General features: G+C 42.1%; 1 protein-coding gene across 2 annotated transcripts in view; it reads right to left on the bottom strand.

The window, feature by feature from the left end:
* The window catches only part of brinp1 (bone morphogenetic protein/retinoic acid inducible neural-specific 1), a 143,414-nt gene that overhangs the window by 111,280 nt on the left and 10,442 nt on the right, over positions 1-21,692 (bottom strand). Inside the window, exon 1 of one of the 2 annotated variants that reach the window (XM_044173273.1) lies at positions 397-808. The exons of the other annotated variant lie outside the window; for it this stretch is intronic. The gene's annotated coding sequence lies outside the window, so the exon portion shown is untranslated. Of the gene's footprint in view, positions 1-396; positions 809-21,692 lie in introns of those variants that run through there. 2 annotated transcript variants of the gene reach the window in all.

Here is a 21,692-nt window from a genome sequence, read left to right as displayed (position 1 = left end):
CGTGAGAGAATGCAGTCGAGTGCACATAATCGAGAGAACTCATTTGCATGTTTGGAGATGATGGGTTTATGAGATTAGAAGACGCATGGTGTTATTTTTAATAGCCTCAGAACGCGCAGTCGACATTCAGTCCGGGCGGAGCTTGAAAGGACTTGCACACCGATTATTTAAAAGGTAGCTTCACAGTGAGAAGAACAAATTGCCTCCATTCCAAAAAAAAGGACACCACCGGCCACCCCAGTAACATGCTGACCACGCAACATCGCCATAATTGTGCCACAATATAGCCCTGCCTACCCGACTACTACCTCGTGGTCAGTGATGGACAGAAAAAAAAATGTATGTAAGATACACTCATATTATGTTAGAGGTCCAAGACGGGATAGCCGTACTTACCTAAAACTGACTCTCTCCTCTTAGCTGTATTTGTGGTCCAAGATTTGTTAGTTCTCTAGCCAACAACTTCTGCTGGAGCATATGTATCCAGTGCTCATGCTGGTGGCTCAGTCGGTGATGTTGGATTGCGGATGATTTGGCAATCCTTTTCATGCTCAAGGGGAAAAAATCCTTCGTTTCGGCGTGGTCTCGGGCATTGATGGGCAGAGGAATAAAGTAATGAAGTCCGTCAGGAGGGAAAAAAAGAAAAGGGAGCTCTGGATGTGAGATTTATGCCGACGTGTTTGAAAGTGTTCTGTTCTCTCTTTTTTTCTCACCGTAGGAGCCGTTTGCGGGTGGAGAGGTGTGGGATGGATATCTAGGAAGGGAGGCTGGGATGCACAGACTGAGGGCGAGAAAGGGGAGGTACAAAGAATACAGTCTCATATTGTAGAGGACGGTCATGACAGACAGTAAGGGGTGGGTCTGGACTGTATGAGGCGGAAGGCGAGGGAACTGAGGGTGGATGAGGATAAGAAGCAGTGTCGTGACTTTTCTCTGCTGATAGGCACATATTTACACCAAGGCTATGGGTTGGCCACCATAGACAGCTTGACCGTTACTAATTAAGTGGTCAAAACTGGCGAAGATCTAAGCATAGTGAAAGATAGGCTTTATGATTTAATAGGCATGAGAGATTTAGAGAAAACTGAAACCGCAACAAAGTGAGAAGGCGGTGAGTTGTACAGAAGGTGCCACACTATGACACGTGTAGGCTGTGTACTTTGCATAAAATACAACGTGACTGTATTACTGTAGTAATGTAAACTTGGAATGACTCGCTGTGAAACTCTTGCTTCTAAAAATCCCCCATAGCCCAGGTAGCTCCCATAGCTCTGTGGAGTCTGTTTAACTCAACCTAGAAGTGAAGCACCTGTGGTTGCTGTCCATGGTGCTAAAACAAGACTTCAAGCTATATTTCTGGTGGTTGCTGTCCATGGTGCTGAAACACAACCTAAGCATTAAATGTCGGTGGTTGCTGTCCATGGTTCTGAAACGCAACTCAAGAAGCCTACTTATTGATGTAGGTGTTATGTCAATTAACAATGTTAGGTTAGTGTGATAGGTGTACTGTCAGCTGAAGTTCACTATGAACATATAGAGAATATAAACTCAGTTGCTGATTGACTAGCAGGTCCGTAGTTTTTGTATTGTTTCTTTGAATTTGGTGGTTTTGAGACCTGATAAAAAACAAAGTATTAATAGCTTTATGGTGGCTAAGTCAAATTTGTTAGGGTGGTGGGGTTGTACTGGGGGACTACTGTGTTGTGTTCTCTGTCTACTGTGTTTAACATTAATTCACAATTATATCAACTTGCATTTCCCTTGATCAGAATACCTCCAGAATTGTGAACAGGCTGCTTTTGTGTCTTTGATCTTATACAAGAGATACATGTATGATTAACTAATAATACTTGATCGTTATAATTGCACACAGTTACACATGCAAGTTATGTGAATACCTGGCATAATTTAAGCAATTTATGACTCATACATTTATCATTCATTTGTTGCTTAATGCTATGCATGCTACTAGCTTGTTAGTAGATTAGTCATTACAAACCACTTGCTTCACTTAGGATGTCAAGCTTGCAAGGTGGAAATATTTTCTCCTTCAATTGCAGTTTTAAATAAATTAAATCAATATAAATCAACACACAAAACTAAAAGCATTAGTGAAGCCCCAGTAACTTCAGTTCTTGTGGGAGTAAAATTTCTGTCTTCATTCTAAAGTGAAGTCTAACTCACAGCCCACACACTGTGTGCAACACTGATTATTACTATTCTAAGTACTAATCAGTGTCTACTAAGTTACTACGCTTCACCTTTTGTAAATGCATGCAATGCATCCCACAATTCCGAGAATTAACAGTCTGATTCAAATACGTGGGCATTCAAGATTTTCAAGCATTTTGCAGTTCTTAACAGTGTGATATGGGGGATATGTAATAAACTATTATTACAACTGCTACTACTATGATAATAGCAATGATGATGCTAATGATACAAGTAATAATAATAACAATAAGAGAAAGAATTTCCAGTGTGAGTGTGCATGCTGTTATCCACCTAAGTAGGTAGAAAATATGAATAAGCGTGCACACTGTCACTTGCTATTAAATATTTACTTCAGTGTTAAAACATGACACAAAAGACAAGCTGTGTAACAAATCCTCCTCAGGTAATTATATAGCCCTCTAAATATAATCGTAGTACCACCTGCTCCTTCCTTTGATACTAGATACTCAAGATGACATAACATAGGTTGCTTAAAATGTAAGGTTCTTCCCGGGCAGTTTTTCCCTTATACAGTAAGTATGGAGAAAATTTGTGCTAGTTTGAAGGCCTCATTAAGTGACACAACACAGAATACCCTGATGAACGACGGGTGGGATTATGTCAGTTTAATTTAGCTAAACCCACCAATGTCTTTGTCACATTCAGGTTTGCTCTGTGTTGCAGAGACATACTGCTGCACTAACATGATATATTATGATGAAAAGCACATATTAGAGTTTTATAGATTTTAATGCACCCCAACATACTATTTAACATTACAGTAAAAGTTATCAAAGGAACCTGAATGGAATTAAAAGCTTCTAATAATCCAACATTTGATATGAGTATATGTGACAGCACCCAGCGGTTATATGTTCATTTAAAATCTTTATTGTAGTTCGAAGCCCAAGCATATAGAAAAGATAACTTTTGAATTGATTTTGACACCACTATATCCACTGTAGTCACAGATAGCTCTGCAACTCACTAGCTCTCCAATGGTCCACTTGCAGTCAAGTGTTTGAAGCATCCACCAACGGGCAAAGAACCTGGCGGGACCAGCATTGCATAGAACTCAATGAGGCTAAATGGATAAATGGGGCCATTAGAGAGTCATTAGCCTGGAAGTGGTGGTGACATGTGCAATAGTAGACATAAAATACACCAGGGATCATTGAAGTCATTACATTTCGTAATTCTATTGGTCATAGCTTTTAAACTTTCCTTCAATTTCATTCATCGGGATATTCTGAGATTTACTGTCACTGAGGGAAAGGAAAGTCTCTACATACATTCAACATAGATCTTAACATTTAATAAGTATTGTGCTATTCTGCAAACACAGATTAATTACATCTACAGATATGTAACAACACATTGCCAAACAATTCACATCTTTTGTGGTTGCTTAAATTGCCCTTAGGACAAAGTCACTGTTGCCATATATATGATATATGGAGTAAACTATAGTTTATAATAAACTATAAAATAAGGACAGACTGGATTTTCAGTGAGACTGAAAGTGTGTTCTTGCATATATGTCAGTCAAGGCTTCATCAAACACACCAAAGCAAGAAAAGTACTTCATGTAGATTTTTAGGTATACATTTTTCCATGTGTTACTGCAGCTGGCGCTGAAATTCGGGGGATAAAATACTATGTGTGTTATGTGCATGCTGGTTGTGAATGCCATAGTGAACCTTCAATACCACTGTTGCACTGGGTACACCTGTCAGATGCAACGTGTACTGCAGCACTGTGTGTGTGTGTGCGCGTCTGTGTGTGTGTGTGGTTGGGTGATGACAAGCACCCAAGTTGGTAGAGATGCATATTTTAAATTTTCCTATTTCCAGAGGGGAAGTGGTGGTGAGAAACTGTTGGCAAACTACAAAGAAAGAGGAGGATTAAAAGAGGTAACAGACTGGAAACAAAGTAAAATTGGCAAGAAAGGAAGGTCTATTAATTATTTGAAAAATGGAATCCAAAGTCCATTGTGTACCACACAATAACATTTAAATCATATTATCTTGTATTTCAAAAACACCAAACCCCATCTGAACAGGTAACTACAGATCAGGAGCTCACAATCTTACATTTCGATTGTTTGTTTGTCGATCGTTGGTGATGACAGAGACCTGGTAAGCAAACAGACTTCTTGGTTATTTGGCACAGCAGGTATTAGAGATAAAATGAGGTGTTCTGCTGTTCGGATTCTACATCACCTTTCAGACAAATAAATTCAGGGAATGTCTGCCCCAGGCAAAGCCAACAGGATGGCAATTTTAAAGATATACAAAGGTCTTACTGGTGACTTTGAATGAGGACTAAAATCAAACTTTTAAAATCTAACTTGAAGTAGACTGCACTGTTATTTTCAGCAACAGCATACATTTTAGCTGTAAATTCCATGTCCTGCTAGCAGCGGGGTCAAACTATTTTGGAATAATGTCTGAATGCTTCCATGACAGACTTACTGGGTGACTGTAGTTTAGTGGTAGAGTGGGTTTAGTCGTCCACCAATCGGAAGGTCTGATTTTAGTCCTCATTCAAATTCACCAGTAAGACCTTTGTATATCTTTAAAATTGCCATCCTGTTGGCTTTGCCTGGGGCAGACATTCCCTGAATTTATTTGTCTGAAAGGTGATGTAGAATCCGAATAACAGAACATGGTTTATTTTATATATCATATATATATATATATATATATATATATATATATATATGGCAACTGTGATGTTGAACAGCTTTAAACCTTAACTGCAAATGTCGACATTGATCAGTTTAGATGCTAAATGATGTGCTCCTTATTCTTCAGTACGACTGCTAACAAACACTGTTTGTCCTTAGTCACAGTTACCATCACAAGTTTGTTTCGATGTGTCTCAATGTCCCCACCTGACCCCTCAGAGGCCTGGAGTCTAAAGAACTTTACCTTTTTTTTCTTCCTTTCAGTAATAAAAAATATTTAGAAATGAATTTGACAATTTTTGACTGTAAAAAGAGATATTTTTTGTGATTTCAGTTGGATTTTAACAACCAGGATTGTTTATGGAATCCATTAAAGATGCACATACACAGAACTTAAACAGGCCGTGTGATATTTGCAATCAAGTGTTATGCACTAAAAACTAAAACAAAAATATAAATATATGTGAAAGGACTACTTCAAAAATAAGAAACTGAGTGAATCCCACAGAGATGGAATACTTTGGCAAGAAATAAGTTGAAACTGCTCATATGAGACACAATGTTGTATTCTTGCTTAACTAATACCTCTTTACATAATTTTAGTCATATATATTAAATACTTTTTAAACAGTCTTACCAAGATATGAGTCTTTCTGATAGTAACACCATATTAGCCCCATAGGCATACTGTGCAAAGCATACTAAGAACCGAATTTATGTGCATCGACTTCCTTAAAGGCTTCTTATAAGGAGAATTAAGGAGCAATATGCTAACATGCATGCCATTCAGCATCTCAAGTAAAAATATACTTTTATACTGTGCAGACTGGACTCCATTATCCACATAACTATAATAATTGTGCAATTTTCAACACCAGCCCAGACACAATACCTTTACAGGAGCTAAATTTATCTGGACTGTAATGATCTCACGTCCACCTCCTTGTTGGAATCCAAGGGCTGAATCTTCCTCCTAGCTGCCCAGAAGACTGTTAGCGCTTGCTAGATTGACAACCTACTAATGGCTGATCTCTAAGGCTTAGGCCACAGAGATGTTTCTACCCGGTGTTAGCACACGCTGTTACGGAAGCCTGTCACACTGTACCCAGACCTCTCCCTGCCAGGGCTATGAAGGAGAAGACAGATGTCCAAATAGCCAGCAGGTCCATCAGTCATGAGGATTTTTTCTCTCGCAGGGAAAGGGAGGGAGGGTCAAGTGGGAGAAACACAGATGAATGAAGATGACACCATTCTAGCCTCTCTGCTACTCTAATGAAAAACAAACTAATTTCCAGGAAGTTTCCTGGTTAATAAGACAGTCAGCCAGCCAGATCCAAACAGAGACAACAACTTTAAAAAGTATCACCTTACTATTGAGGCCACCACATTAATCTTCTATTTCAAGCCAAAAGACAACTCCTGAATATTAGAAAAAAAACCCATATAATTGTGAAAACATTTCAGCATGCGATGTTGACATGTTTGAGGGTATTCAGCTGTGTCCCGTGTTAAAATTCAACATTTTGTTAAACATATCTATCAACCTTGACCTCCTCCCTACATCACCTGACTCCCTCCTTTGCTCCTGTCATAATTTGTATAGCCGCAAAAGGACTTTGTCACTTGAACATAAGCATATGTTGTTTTGGGGCACTTGCTGAAACAACTGATGCGGTAGTCATTCTTGGAAGAACAGCCTCTACAAAAAAAGAGGGGACAGAGGAGAGGAAATAACGTGATGCCCTATATTTAAAAAGGTACAGTGTAGGTACAGTTCATGCTAAATGCATACTAATACAGTGTTAATACAGCAGAAGCATGGGGAGCTGTAATGTACCCTATAGCTCAACCGTGATTTCCAACTGATGACACTTTGGGTGCGGCATAGCTTTCCTTGTTACACATCCTTGTGAGACTGGTTAAGGTGTCACATTCACAGATATACTTCAGCATTTGATTAAAACTTGAGCTTGTTGGTACAAAAAGTTCTAATCTAATAATAAACTTTATTTTAAATGATTCTGTATTTCCTTTCTTTTAGTCACACTATACTGTTTTAAGTCACACATTAATAATCTGTGTATGTTGGTAATACATGTATTAGTTGAAGAAAGGCCTACAGTGCATTAGGTTCTTCAGGAAGTGGATTCTTGAATCCATCTCAAACCATTGATTTTAGACATATGCAGCTTTTATCACTGAGAGAAGGAAAAACTGTCAATCTAAATGAGATGTAATGTTAAAGATTCTTGTACTGTAAACTGGTTTTTACAAAATCTGTGTATCAAACTGTATATCAAAGAAGAATAAGGTTTTAGTAAAAATAAAATAACAGAATGGAATTACTGGACCCGTAATGTATTTGTAGAAGCTTCCTAAGGACATAATGATGTTGTGACTAAACTGTTTAAACCCCACTGATAACAAAATCACAGATGTCAGCTGTTCATCCTTGTTGGCTGTTGTGTGCAATGCACAGACAGATTTAAGCTTATTGACAAGAACCTTGAATGGGGTATATAATATGAGTGGTGTTACAGGTAATCTCACCACATGTGGTAATGTTGCAGCCAGTGTGTGGGTGGCTGCCCAGCATGCAATAACCATATTTCTAATTGCCCATCTGGCACAAAAGCGAAGGACTGAGCACACTGATGGTGCACACTATATCACAAAGTTTAGCAGAGCATGAAAAAATAAATTTGAGGACTTCTTTGAAAACATTCTTGAGTACTGGGTGAGATTCAACAGTCTGCCAGTGTTTTTGAATGACATGAATGATGAATTCCTAACAGAGGAGAATACTTGACTGCTGGAGTGTTGCCTCTCAGGCTTCACATTGACTTCACCATCAAAGTATTGTTTGGCTGTATCATTACATCCCCTTTTCTTTGGTAACCTCTGCTTAAATGCTAGTTTGTGCGATAAGTCGCCTGAAATACAAAGAATGAATCATAAGTACAGGTTATATGTATGTGGTGCCGTTGAAAATCAGGTAAAGTTTTAACCAGTGTCTTTACATGGAAGCTATCTCCTCTCGATATACTACTATGGTCAATTTCATTAGACATTTGGCAGATTGTACCAAATACAACATATTTTTTAACCATTATCAAAGTGGAATATCCAATAGAAATGTGGGCCAAATTAAGGTAGAAGCTAACTCTTGTTACTGCTGACTACCGGGAGTTCTCTCTCCTCTTATTGCTCTTGGCAAACTATCTAATTTAAACAAAAAATGTGGGCTTTGTTTGTTTCTCGTTCCAGACAGAAAGAAAAGAATAAACATATGCAATAATATTACAATGGAAAGGAAAACAAAGCAGCCTTGAGAGCAGTTGTTCAGTCTAAATAATTAAGCAGTGATTAGGATGTGGCCAAAGGCTGTCTGACGGGCTCAGTGGCATGCTGTGGACTGGGCTGAAGCTCTCCATTCGCAAAATATGCATTATTGTTGCCAGCAGTGAGGAAATCTCATGCCTCCCACTTTTCCATTTTCCACTTGACAGCAACTCTTAGTATTCTCTTTCTCCCTCTAACTCTATATCTACATGTTTTTCTTCATTCCTTTTCAGATTATATTTTGCTCTTCTGCCCTTTTCATATGTGTACCCATTCATCATTTATGCATTCTATGCAGCACTGTGAAGACTCGCATTTCTCAGCTCTGGGCACTTTTTGAAGTATATTACACTTATGAGACTTTGTTTTCACATTCATTTAATCATTTCGACATTTCATTTCATGCCCTGCTCTTTCATTTGTTAAAACCCTGTATATTTTTGTTTGCAAAGACTCCTGGCTGCTCCATTGCTCCATTGTTCCTAATGAAGTTCTAATTTAATCTGTGATGATATTTTAACCCCAAAAAGTAGAGCTTGTAGATGCCTGAGCCTGGCAGGAGTTTAGCACATTATTGAAGCTTTGGCCCCAGGTATACACAAGTTTTAGTAGATTTGCAAGTAAAAGTTACATAATCAATTCCCTGTCTCTATGTACCTGTGTATATCCCCAGATTTACAAAACACCAGGCACACCTGTGTCTCATTACGAATCACAGCATCAAGGAAATCAGCAGATCTGCATTTGAGAAGAAAATCTGAAAGCAACACAAGTGCAGACAGTGAACAGGAACTGCAACATTACTGAATGTGAGACTGAAACCTCAGTAAATTGTAGGACTGGATTCTCTGATAAAAAAACATTGCAGAGTGACAGAAAGTCAGAGGAGACTGTGGATTCTGTAGGTTCAAAGTTGTGTACTTTTAACAAGGTAAAGACAACACTGATTGCAAAAGAGACTGGAAAACACATCAGCATGCACAGATCCAGTCTCAAAGCAAGTTGGGAAGGTGAGGGAACTCTTTCTAATTGACCAAAGTATTGTCAGTGACATTGTGCCGGAAAAAAAGTGTGACACAAAGCCCTAACTGCAGGTGAAGTTGGGCAAGTGATTCTATGCCAGATTACATGCACAAATCAAATAAATGGCAAAACAACATTCCATTGCATATTTTTACAGTGTAAGATTTATTAAGCCTTTTGGCACCTTTTAAATTTTCTGATTTAATTTATGACTTGTGTTAGGTTGACTGGTGGTGAAGGTGGTCTGATTGAAGACGGTGCTGGCAAGAAGTATCGGTGTGTGCCACCCTACAGGAGACCTGCCTAACTGACTGCCAGCAAATGCCCTGGTCCACATGGACGGGATCTAACAGGTGCAGTGTTGAGGATGCAGAGGGAAATAACACAAGCTCTAGTGAGACATCAAGGCACAGCCATCTCCCTCATGGTCGGTTCAAACTACAAGCCAAGCCAAGCTTTGCACTGTAATGTGCCTACTGCGTGGACTAAGGGTCTGTCACTTGAGCGTAGAAGTATTTGAATGGGAGTGGAAGATGGAATTGACCCCAGACATTGCTAAACTTGTAATAAACCTGCAGCTGTAAATTTTTTATAGCTGCAGCAAGTCATCATACACAGCTACACCTTTAAGTCTCTCCCTCACACTATTTAATAAAAAAAGAATCAATCCATAATGTTTTGACCTCTGGCTTATGTGGCTGTACTGGGAAGCATCCAGGTGTGAATGTGTGTACAGTAACAGTGTGAGTATGAACAGGGCCTTCCTGAAAAAGAGAGCATTACTCTCAGGGAAACTTCCCTATTTTCTACTAATAATGCTCAAGTGTGTGAATGTGCAAGTATCTGTAACAGATGTCTGAAGGAGAAAGAGTTCACACATGCCAGATAGCAAACGACATGTCATAAATATTGACATCTCATTGTGACAGCTGCAAACTCCTAAGTTCCTGTCTGTACCCCCTCAGCAAACACAGACAAACACACGCACACACACCCACACAAACCCCCTTTTGTGTCAACAGAAGTTTCTGAGTTGTGTTGAAAGCGTGTACAGTAGTAAGAGCGACACTCTGTCTTCTAGGGAAAATACTGACTGCCACAAAGAGATGCTGGATTTGCTTTCTGGGACCTTTTTGAGCTGCCTGGTACTCCTGGAGCTCACCGAGCCAAATACAGTGCAGAATATAAACAGAATGGTATTTGCATGATGATGAGAACATTGTAAAGCTATTTAAATAGCATGGGAGAAAACTCTGATTTGCAGTGTGTAATGACAAAAACTAATTTCCTACAGTGTATGTTTGCTGTGTAAAAATGTGTAAAGACATTGACATTCTATTCACCGACATGTATGGCCTTAACAATGTTCTTGTTAGTTGACCATTTTTTTACCTGATCTTTGTCTAATTTGATTAACTCACTCAATAATATCCTACACACCAATCTCCTGCTGCCCCATCGCACCACTTGTGTTGGTAAGGGTCTGTAACATTGCAGCTGAAGCAGCATCTTAAATCTGAGTGATGTCCGGATGACAGCTCAATCTCATCAACAACTGGGACGGGCTTGAAGTTATTGAGCACGGTCGGTAGGGCTTCATCACATGTGCCAATCTTCCTCCAGCTCTAACGTAATTAGCGTGGATCTCCTCTGCCTGCTCTGGCCTTTTGTTGTTTGATAAATGTAATTAGATAAAATGAGCATCAGTAAGCTAAGGCCTCAGTAGTCTGAAAAATGTGACAAGAAAGTCATTGTCATTAACAAAGTGGCTGAAAATGTGCTCAGCTCACTTCCCCTTGAAGTGAGGTCAAAACTCCATGTAACTCAATTCTTTAAATCGCCTTCATTAAACCTGAAATAAGTGGGTTTTTTGGCCACTTGGGAGCAGCATTCATTTGGATTTGTGTTTCTGGCCAACTAATAAATTTAAGTCCAATATTCATTCGCTTTCTGTCTCTGTTTTGCTCTTTCCCAAATCCTGAGGGAAATATCTAGCTCTTTAGCGAAATAACTGTGTAGCTAGTTGCAAACTTTGTAACCTTGTCAGTCTGCCGTTTGGTTCTGGGCAGGTGACGTACAGTGGGTTTTTTTGGTTTTTGCCGAAAACCGTTGCATGCTTTGTCTGGAAACGACACTATGAGAGCGGTGAGTGTGAATAAAAACAGTCAAGTTGCAGGCCACAAAACCAAAATAAATGAGCTGAAGATGCTAAAACACACTGTAGAGCTGAGCGGAAATGTCGGTTGATAAATGTATGTGGTTTCATCACTACAGCGAGTAACCCTTTTCACATTATACGTAGTCATTTGATCAATTTTTTATGTATAAAAAAAAAAACATTGATTATAGCATCTTTAAAGTGAGGTAGTTCAAATCGTAAACAAAAATTATTCAATGCCTCATCTACTTCCAAACCCAAAAAAATCAACTCATTAGCCCAATTTCTTCGCTACATTTTTGGACTGACATGCCATCTCAAAGTTCTTATGCCATCCCATGCAAGTCTTGTATAAATGTTCTATTTTTTGCATGTGCTTCAGCATAGTGTTTTTCATTTCTTATCTAACTACTCCTTTCACCATTTGGATCAGATAGGCAAGGTAAAATATAAAATTTATTGTAACATTGCGAGGCCCATTGAATATTTGGGCCTCTGCTTTGACAGGGAGTAAACTCGTGCAATTAGCTGATGGTTAGTTTAACCCACTGGGGCAAAATCAGGTGTGGGTCAGTTCACAGGATGGACTCCAAGTTCCATCCATCCATCCATCTTCTTCCGCTTATCCGGGGCCGGGTCGCGGGGGCAGCAGTCTAAGCAGGGACTCCCAGACTTCCTTCGCCCCAGACACTTCCTCCAGCTCCTCCGGGGGGATCCCGAGGCGTTCCCAGGCCAGCCGAGAGACATAGTCCCTCCAGCGTGTCCTGGGTCTTCCCCGGGGCCGCCTCCCGGTGGGACATGCCCAGAACACCTCCCGAGGGAGGCGTCCAGGAGGCATCCGGATCAGATGCCCTAGCCACCTCAGCTGGCTCCTCTCGACGTGGAGGAGCAGCGGCTCTACTCGAGCTCCCCGTGTGACTGAGCTCCTCACCCTATCTCTAAGGGAGCGCCCAGCCACTCGGCGGAGGAAGCCCATTTCGGCCGCTTGTATCCGCGATCTTGTCCTTTCGGTCACTACCCAAAGCTCATGACCATAGGTGAGGGCAGGAGCGCAGATTGACCGGTAAATCGAGAGCTTTGTCTTTCGACTCAGCTCCTTCTTTACCACAACGGTCCGATACAGCGCCCGCATCACTGCAGGCGCTGCACCGATCCGCCTGTCAATCTCACGCTCCATCCGTCCCTCACTCGTAAACAAGACCCCGAGATACTTAAACTCCTCCACTTGGGGCAAGGACTCCCCACCCACGCGAAGAGAGCAAACCACCTTTTTCCGGTCAAGAACCATGGCCTCAGATTTGGAAGAGCTGATTCTCATCCCAGCTGCTTCACACTCGGCTGCAAACCGTCCCAGTGCATGCTGCAGGTCCTGGTTTGAAGAAGCCATCAGAACGACATCATCTGCAAACAGCAGAGATGAGATCCTGTGGTTCCCAAACCGGACACCCTCCGGCTCCTGACTGCGCCTAGAAATTCTGTCCATATAAATTATGAACAGAACCGGTGACAAAGGGCAGCCCTGGCGGAGTCCAACATGCACCGGGAACAGGTCTGACTTACTGCCGGCAATGCGAACACAGCTCCTGCTCCGGTTATACAGGGACCGGACAGCCCTTAGCAAAGGGCCCCGGACCCCATACTCCCAGAGCACTCCCCACAAAGCGCCCGGGGCACACGGTCGAATGCCTTCTCCAGATCCACAAAGCACATGTGGACTGGTTGGGCAAACTCCCATGAACCCTCGAGCACCCGATGGAGAGTATAGAGCTGGTCCAGTGTTCCACGACCGGGACGAAAACCACTCTGCTCCTCCTGAATCCGAGGTTCGACTATCGGACGAATTCTCCTCTCCAGTACCCTGGAATAGACCTTACCGGGGAGGCTGAGAAGTGTGATCCCTCTGTGATTGGAACACACCCTCCGGTCCCCTTCTTATACAGAGGGACCACCACCCGGTCTGCCAGTCCAGAGGCACTGTCCCAGACCGCCACGCGATGTTGCAGAGACGTGTCAGCCAAGACAGTCCCACAACATCCAGAGACTTAAGATACTCAGGACGGATCTCATCCACCCCCGAAGCCTTGCCACCAAGGAGCTTGCCAACAACCTCAGTGACTTCGGCCAGGGTGATGGATGAGTCCGCCTCCGGGTCCCCAGCCTCCGCTTCCTCTTCGGAAGACGTGACAGCGGGATTGAGGAGATCCTCAAAGTATTCCTTCCACCGTCCGACAACATCCCCAGTCGAGGTCAACAGCTCTCCACCCGCACCGTACAAGGTGTTGGTGAAGAACTGCTTCCCCCTCCTAAGCCGTCGGACGGTATGCCAGAATTTATTTGAGGCCGACCGATAGTCCTCCTCCATGGCCTCTCCGAACCTCTCCCAGTCCTGAGTTTTTGCCTCTGTGACCGCACGGGCTGCAGCACGCTTAGACTGCCGGTACCTGTCAGCTGCCTCGGGAGTCCCACGAGCCAACAAGGCCCGATAGGACTCCTTCTTCAGCCTGACGGCATCCCTTACTTCCGGCGTCCACCACCGTGTTCGGGGATTGCCGCCGCGACAGGCACCAGAAACCTTGCGACCACAGCTACGAGCCGCCGCATCGACAATGGAGGTGGAAAACATGGTCCACTCGGACTCAATGTCCCCAACCTCCCGGGATCTGGGAGAAGCTCTCCCGGAGGTGTGAGTTGTAGACCCTGCTGACAGAGGGCTCCGCCAGACGTTCCCAGCAGACCCTCACGATACGCTTGGGCCTGCCAAGTCTGTCCGGCTTCCTCCCCCGCCAGGGATCCAACTCACCACCAGGTGGTGATCGGTTGACAGCTCCGCCCCTCTCTTCACCCGAGTGTCCAAGACACGCGGCCGGAGGTCAGATGATACGACAACAAAGTCGATCATCGACCTCCGGCCTAAGTGTCCTGGTGCCACGTGCACTGATGGACACCCTTGTGCTTGAACATGGTGTTAGTTATGGACAAACTGTAACTAGCACAGAAGTCCAACAACTGAACACCGCTCGGGTTCAGATCAGGGGCCGTTCCTTCCGATTACCCCTCTCCAGGTGTCACTGTCGTTTGCCACGTGGGCGTTGAAGTCCCCAGTAGAACAACGGAGTCCCGGGTGGTGCACTGTCTAGTACCCCTCCCAGGGACTCCAAGAAGGCCTGGTACTCTGCACTGCTGTTCGGCCCGTGAGGCCGCCACAACAGTGAGAGACCTGTCCCCACCCGGAGGCGGAGGGGCGCGACCCTCTCGTTCACTGGGGTAAACTCCAACACGTGGCGGCTGAGCTGTGGGGCTATGAGCAGGCCCACACCAGCCCGCCGCCTCTCCCCGCCGGCAACGCCAGAGAAATGGAGCGTCCAGCCCCTCTCGAGAGAGACGGGTTCCAGAGCCCAGGCTGTGCGTGGAGGCGAGGCCGACTATATCTAGCCGGTAACGCTCAACCTCCCGCACAAGCTCAGGCTCCTTCCCCCAGCCGAAGTGACATTCCATGTCCCTAGAGCCAGTTTCTGTGTCCGGAGATCTGGTCGCCGAAGCCCCTGCCTTCGACTGCCGCCCAGATCTCTCTGCACCGGCCCCTTACGGATCCTCCTGCGGGTGGTGGGTCCCCACGGGGCCCGGCCACCAGGCGCTCGCCGTCGGGCACCCACCCCAGGCCTGGCTCCAGGGTGGGGCCCCGGTAGCGCCAATCCGGGCGACGTAACTGGCCTTGATTTTAAATAATCCATAAGGGTCTTCTGAACCGCTCTTGGTCTGACCAGTCACCCTGGACCTGTTTGCCATGGGTGACCCTACCAGGGGCATACAGCCCCAGGCAACATAGCTCCCAGGGTCATTCGGGTACTCAAACCCCTCCACCACGTTAAGGTGGCGGTTCAAGGAGGGGGACTCCAAGTTGAAAACTTATATTTTGTAGGTGTACCATTTAACTATAACAGAGGTAAAGGGGGATTAGGAAAGCAGTATGACTGGACTGAAAACACTCACAAGAAGTAATGGGTTTGGATCATTCAACTACATATTACATCAGGAGCCATTGGGTGGCAGTATACTTGAAAGCAATCAATAAAACAGATGTGGTGAAGAACAAGTGAAAAAAGTGCTCTGTCTAACCATTTTATTGTGCCAGATCTTGAAGGAACAACAAGGGCTAGGTTTTCTGGTTGTAATGGTGTAGATTGAGATGGAGCCATTTGAGGTTGTGTAAGAAAGATTGTGTAAGCTGTCATGTCAAGCTGTAAAGGGGTGTAAAGATGAGATGATGATAAAATGAGAGGGGGGTATATAATTAAGTAAATGAGTATACAACAGATTACGCAAGGTGATACATTTCAGAATTGAATTAAAGATGTGGGATCGACTCCAAGAGTAAGTCAAGTGGTATTAGAGTTATTGATGTGTATGGTACTATTAGTTACCTAAAATATGAATTTGGCCACATACTGTACAGTATTATGAGGCTGGAGAGTCTACTGGGAAGTCTGTACTTCACAGTAATTTACACTATGTAAAACCATATGAATAGGATAGGCACTTTGGAAAATGAATGGATACCATGGAACCATATGGGTAGCGAATGTATCTTTTGTCTCTAAATTACTGCCAACAGGAGTCTGTTATTTCCCTCTGAATTACATTTTTCTTATGTGCATGTGCCAAATCCAGACGTGATATGGTACATTCAAAACTGTTCCTAAGGATTAATTTGACTGGGTGGATAAACCTGACTGTGCATTTGCACAGATAGCCAGCAGTGATGTTGGAGGGTAAACAGTGTGTGAGGGATGAACTCAATGTGATCCCCAAGTAAGATAGCACAATTATATCCCATTAGAAATAATGCTATGCAGGATTAAGGTGGTAAAAAGGTTTATCCTCAGACTAATGCAAGCAGCGCTACATGATTAGCATTTGTGTGATCTCTGTATTAATACCATTTCTTTTTTTTTCCTTTTTTTTTTCTATATACTGGTAAAACATTGGAACTCATTCAATTGAAATCAGTGAAATCAAACTGTGTCCATCTCTTAGTTTTATAAATAATTTAGTCTGAATTTTTTTTGCATCAAAACCAATTGAATCCTTACTTGAAGTAAACACCTTTTTTCCTGTGAAATTCCTCGAGGCACTACACACAATTTATACAAATAACAAGCATAAATTAAACTGGGGACTAAAAACCATTTGGCTCTCCTGCATTTGCAGTTTTGAAAAGAGAAAATTGCAGAAGCATTTTCCTTAGTAATTTTGCATTTTGAAAGGTAACACTCAAGGATGCCAACACCGTCTGCATCAAAAGACTGAGACTGGGAATGTTGAATAGTCACATATGACACACATCATTTCAATTCTCCACAAATAATGTGCATAACAAGAGTGACGGATAATTCTCCACCTTTTGGAAGTCTTTCATGGGAAGATGCTTAGTCAGACCTAGCATGTAACCAATCCAGTGGCATGAAGATAAGAGGAGGACGCAGCAGGACAAAACAGTGATAATAAAAGAGTAAAAGATGCTAAATGATTTTATCAATGATTATGGTATCTCTGACTCCTCCACAAGTTTGTGACAGTTAACCATATTGTAATATATTTTTAAAAACACATTACTGAACCTCTTTAATCCAATGTTCACCTCACACCCATGTTTCATCTTTATTCCTCATCTTCCCTACGGTATATCTAAATCCCTCAAAGCCTTTGCCTTCCTATACTGTTTCACAAACTTTGCAAGTACTGCCTTTGTCGTCTTACATGTGACGAACTGGAACTCTGAGATAAGGCTGGGGACATGAAATACTCAGTTCCAGCCTTGGCAAACATTTCACCCAAGTCTTTCCCAAATGCCCTCGGCATGCACACTGATGACATTTGATTGTCTTTGGGAAACACCTAATGAGTTTTTATGAGAAAATTGATGACTACAAAAATGACGGACAACAATTTTAGAAAAGTTATTATTATACAAACTTCCTTGATACTACCACTAGGAGTTGCCATAATCAGAAATTTCCAATTTCTATACATAAGAACATTAAGAAGTTAAGTCTTTTATTTGCATTTTGCACTGAAAGATGGTGATCACATTATTTTAGAAAACTATGAATCCAATAAAGATAAATAAATAAGAAATGTTCAACTGTCATTTTTTTGGTTATTGTATTGTATTTTCAGTCACTTTGTTTAAAGGATGATGAAGTCCATCTAACTTTGAACCCTCTATTGTTAAGTAAACCGAACCGAGAGCTGACTATGTCGTTACACCCCAACAGCACACATACATTTGTAACATTCTGAAATACACTTAAATTCAAACCTTTGAACTAATTTTTCATCATCTCATTCAAGTCTAAAAGCCAATATTTCCTGTTTAACCATGAGGGGTTTTTTAGCCTGTTGTGTCTTATGTTAAATTATACATACATATAAGACAGACAGACAGACAGACAGACAGACAGATAGATAGAGCAGTATTGTGCTGTGGTACACTCATCAGTTACAATGACAATATTATTTTTCAGATTTAATGCTTCTCTATTATATACTGTATATCCGCCATTAAACTTGGTAATCACTAACCTAAGATGGTGACCTTTTCTGCTGTCTCAAACACTCAGCATGGTTCCCCTCAAGTCATCTGCAGCTGTCTGCGAGTACACACTGGACCAGTTGCCCTGCCTTGACTTTAGTGTCAATAACAATCGATTTATATGATTCATCCTGCTCACATGCCTCGCTGCAGAACCAGTCTTCATCATCCAGAAGTGCATGTTCCGGGTTGGTGCATGACAGATGAAAACCAGGAACCTCTGCAGCATTGCAGCATAACCACCTTTCTATTTGAAATGAGAAAATGACAGATGATTTATGAGACAACATAATTGTTGCTGCATTGCTTAAATTATGTTTCATCAGTGAGAAACGTCTTCATTTGAATCATCTCATATTCAATTGCAAAACCTACCGTGATCCTCTACCCTACTTTTCAACGGCCGTCAGCCCTGCCATTTGTCAGCTCCTCTACAGGAAGATCTTCAGCTATTTATTCAGCAGTTACGACCATGTGCAGTACATGCAGTAGATGCAGCATCATACATGGTACTCAAACTTCAGTGTCCGAAATTTACTTTTTGACTCACCAGCCAAGGGGACCAGTAGATGAAAAAAATCCACAAGCATACTTTTTACTGGCCAAATTATAAATCGCCTTGTTGTGTCACATATATATTAATTTAGGTACATTTTCTGAGATAATAAGATATTATGTTGAACACAAACTTAAAGAAGAGGCCAGAGCAAAATTTAAAGCAACATTATTTTAATAGGCTATATTGATCACAGGTTAATAAATTCAAGACTGAATGCAACTCAAGAAGTATTGATCTCAAAATTCTACTGACGTGACACACACTGACACTGCCACGGTGGAGCGGCGTGTGTATTACACACTTTGCCGTGATACAGAGTTGCAGCAGCAGATCGGCGGCAAGTGATAGTTTTGTGGAGTATCAGAGTATCCAGTACAGTAAACAGTGCCGCAAAACTAGAAGCGCTCGAGGTGGTCAGTTTCAGGGGCACTATTTAGATGCGTGTAATACCACATGGTTGTGTGTGTGTGTGTGTGTGTGTGTGTGTGTGTGTGTGTGTGTGTGTGTGTGTACTTGTACTTGCTACATAGTGAGGACTGAAACACGTTTTTTACCTACAGAGTGAGGACATTTTTGGAAAGTGAGGACATTTTGGTCGGTCCTCACAACTTCAAAGGGCTGTTTGAAGGTTTTAAGGGTTAGGGTAGAATTAAGTTATGGTTAGGGTAAGGGTTAAGGTTCAGCATTTAGTTGTGATGGTTAAGGTTAGCGTAAGGGGTTAGGGAATGCATTATGTCAATGACGGTCCTCACAAAGATAGAAGTACAAGGTGTGTGTGTGTGTGTGTGTGTGTGTGTGTGTGTGTGTGTGTCTCAAACTCCGACACAGACAGCAGAGGACAGAAGCAGCATGCCCATAAATGACACCAAAACGCAGTAGAGACTCTCAGCATAGTTTGATATTACATGGCATAGAGCATACAACATACTTTACATAATTTAACATGGTGTAATTCCTGTGTACCTCAATGAAGTTCCAGATACGTTGAATGTTATCATCAGTGTTAATGTGGAGTGGATTTTGGGTAGAAATATCCTTTGTGAGCCCTTGCAAGAGCCCTTATTTATTCCCAGTGATTTCTCTATCCATCTCTAACAATGAGTGTCACAGTTTGTGTGTGTATGAGTGTTTGAAGGTAATAATAATTTGTCTGTTTACCTGCTGGAGAATAATTTCCTTCTGGAACTCAACTAGAGCATCTACAAGCTGCTCCAAATGCAGAACAGGTGTTGCACCGTTGCATCTGGCATGAAAACAGTGGACCAGCGTGCTCCACGCTCACGCCATCTCCAGAACAGAGGACAGGCTGCCGAACATTATGGACGACCAGCATGAATCCCTGGCATCCATCTATGATTTCCAGAACTAAGGCGGTGGTACTGGGGTTTGACAAGACCACACCGAGGCTGTCCTGTTCAGGGAGGACAGGCCAGTGTGACTGAGGCCTCTCAAGATAGAAAATTGATGTTTTCAGGGTGGACAACTTTCCCAAAGGTCCCATCTATTGTAGCTCAGCCTTTGTAAAAAAAAAAAAAAGAAGCTGAATCATAGTACAGATAGAACTAGACTGTATGTAAATTAGGTATATTATATTAGGTCTCTCTGCTCTGCTGCGTGTGTAGGAGCTGAGCCCCGCCCTCAGTCAAACAAGCAGAGGAAAGGACAGAGAAGCTAGCGCGACCATAAAATACTTTTAGCATCTGCATGATTCACGTGGGTCACATTTTCAGGTCGGAAAATACGGAATTCTGTATCCGATTCTGAAAAAAAAAAAAATCACATCCCTGATACTGAAAACACGCCACAAAATTGAATACCTCTGAAAATGGCATTTAAGACTTTAATACTTTTTAAGGGCCTTAATTGTAGCTAAATTGATTTATCAACTTTTAAAACCTTCTAAGACCCCGCGGAAACCCTGCATTAACACAGTAAGGGTGCCCACACATGGGGCTTTGGCAAAAAAACACAGGGTCGTCCGGTTGAACCTGGCTAAACTTTTGCCGGAACGCAGTGCGACATCATCCAGCAAAGAGCAGTGATGTTGAATCAGATATGTGCAAGCACACATTCCCGGCACATTACTTTGTAATATGAACGTTGTATTTTTACTGTTTACTTCACAATCGCCACGATAAAAGATAAAATGGGTGCCACTATGATAACTTTCCAGACACTTTCCTCATAATAGTATAAACCGCTGTACAGTGTTTTGGCATCTGATAAACCTTCAAATTCATGGATCTATTACTCCAACTGGACTTCCTGGATTGTATGTCATTGTCTCACTGGTACCTGAGGTTCATGGTAGGAAAACGTAAACAAGGATGTTTTGAAGAAAGTTTGAAGAAACAAGCAGTGGTGTTGTTTTTCTAGTGAGGACAGCCTCCCTAAGAGAGTTTTTTTGGAGAGTATATCCATTTCTAAATGTGTGTGCATGTTTTTACTGAGCAATCACTCACAGCACCAGTGAGTGCACTGGTTTGGCTGAACCAGTTATAAAACCACAGCTAAGTAAAGCTTAACCTGTGTTTAATTATAGCCTTTGATTAATTCTTACACTCACATACAGATTAATTTGCTAGGACGAATGAAGGATCGACTTGCTACTGAGTAAAAAGACAATGAAGCCTTTTACCTCAGCATAATAGAATATTTGAAACACTGTATTACCCCGATATTGAGAGGCTATTTCGATTGTGTTGCATACGCGTATTAGGGGACAAAATGATTTGTTTGTTCCACACCTGATTTTCTAAAAATCCAATAACTAAAGCATAAAACTAAGCGGTAGTATTTGAATCTTACTGCCCACAATAGATCTGCAGTATTAATTTGATAAACTGCTCAATTAAAATGCATGTTCTGTTTTTTGTTGTATTTGGAACGTACATAAACATACACCGCTGTCTGGGTAAAAACTGAATAAATAAAAGGGGAGAGAAAATGCAAATAGTCTGAGTGTTAGACAGTACAGAGCAAATCCATTCCTGGAGACTCTGCTTCGGGGTGCTTTGCAACAGAGGAACAGACACATTTGTGAGTACAACTGTGGAGGTTTTATGAGAATATGAATGCTTGGGGGGCGAGGGGGGACTCCTTCTAGTTTTTATTG

This window comes from Siniperca chuatsi, linkage group LG18, assembly GCF_020085105.1.
Source record: "Siniperca chuatsi isolate FFG_IHB_CAS linkage group LG18, ASM2008510v1, whole genome shotgun sequence".
Taxonomy (NCBI): domain Eukaryota; kingdom Metazoa; phylum Chordata; class Actinopteri; order Centrarchiformes; family Sinipercidae; genus Siniperca; species Siniperca chuatsi.
This window is presented reverse-complemented; position numbering and strand designations above follow the sequence as displayed.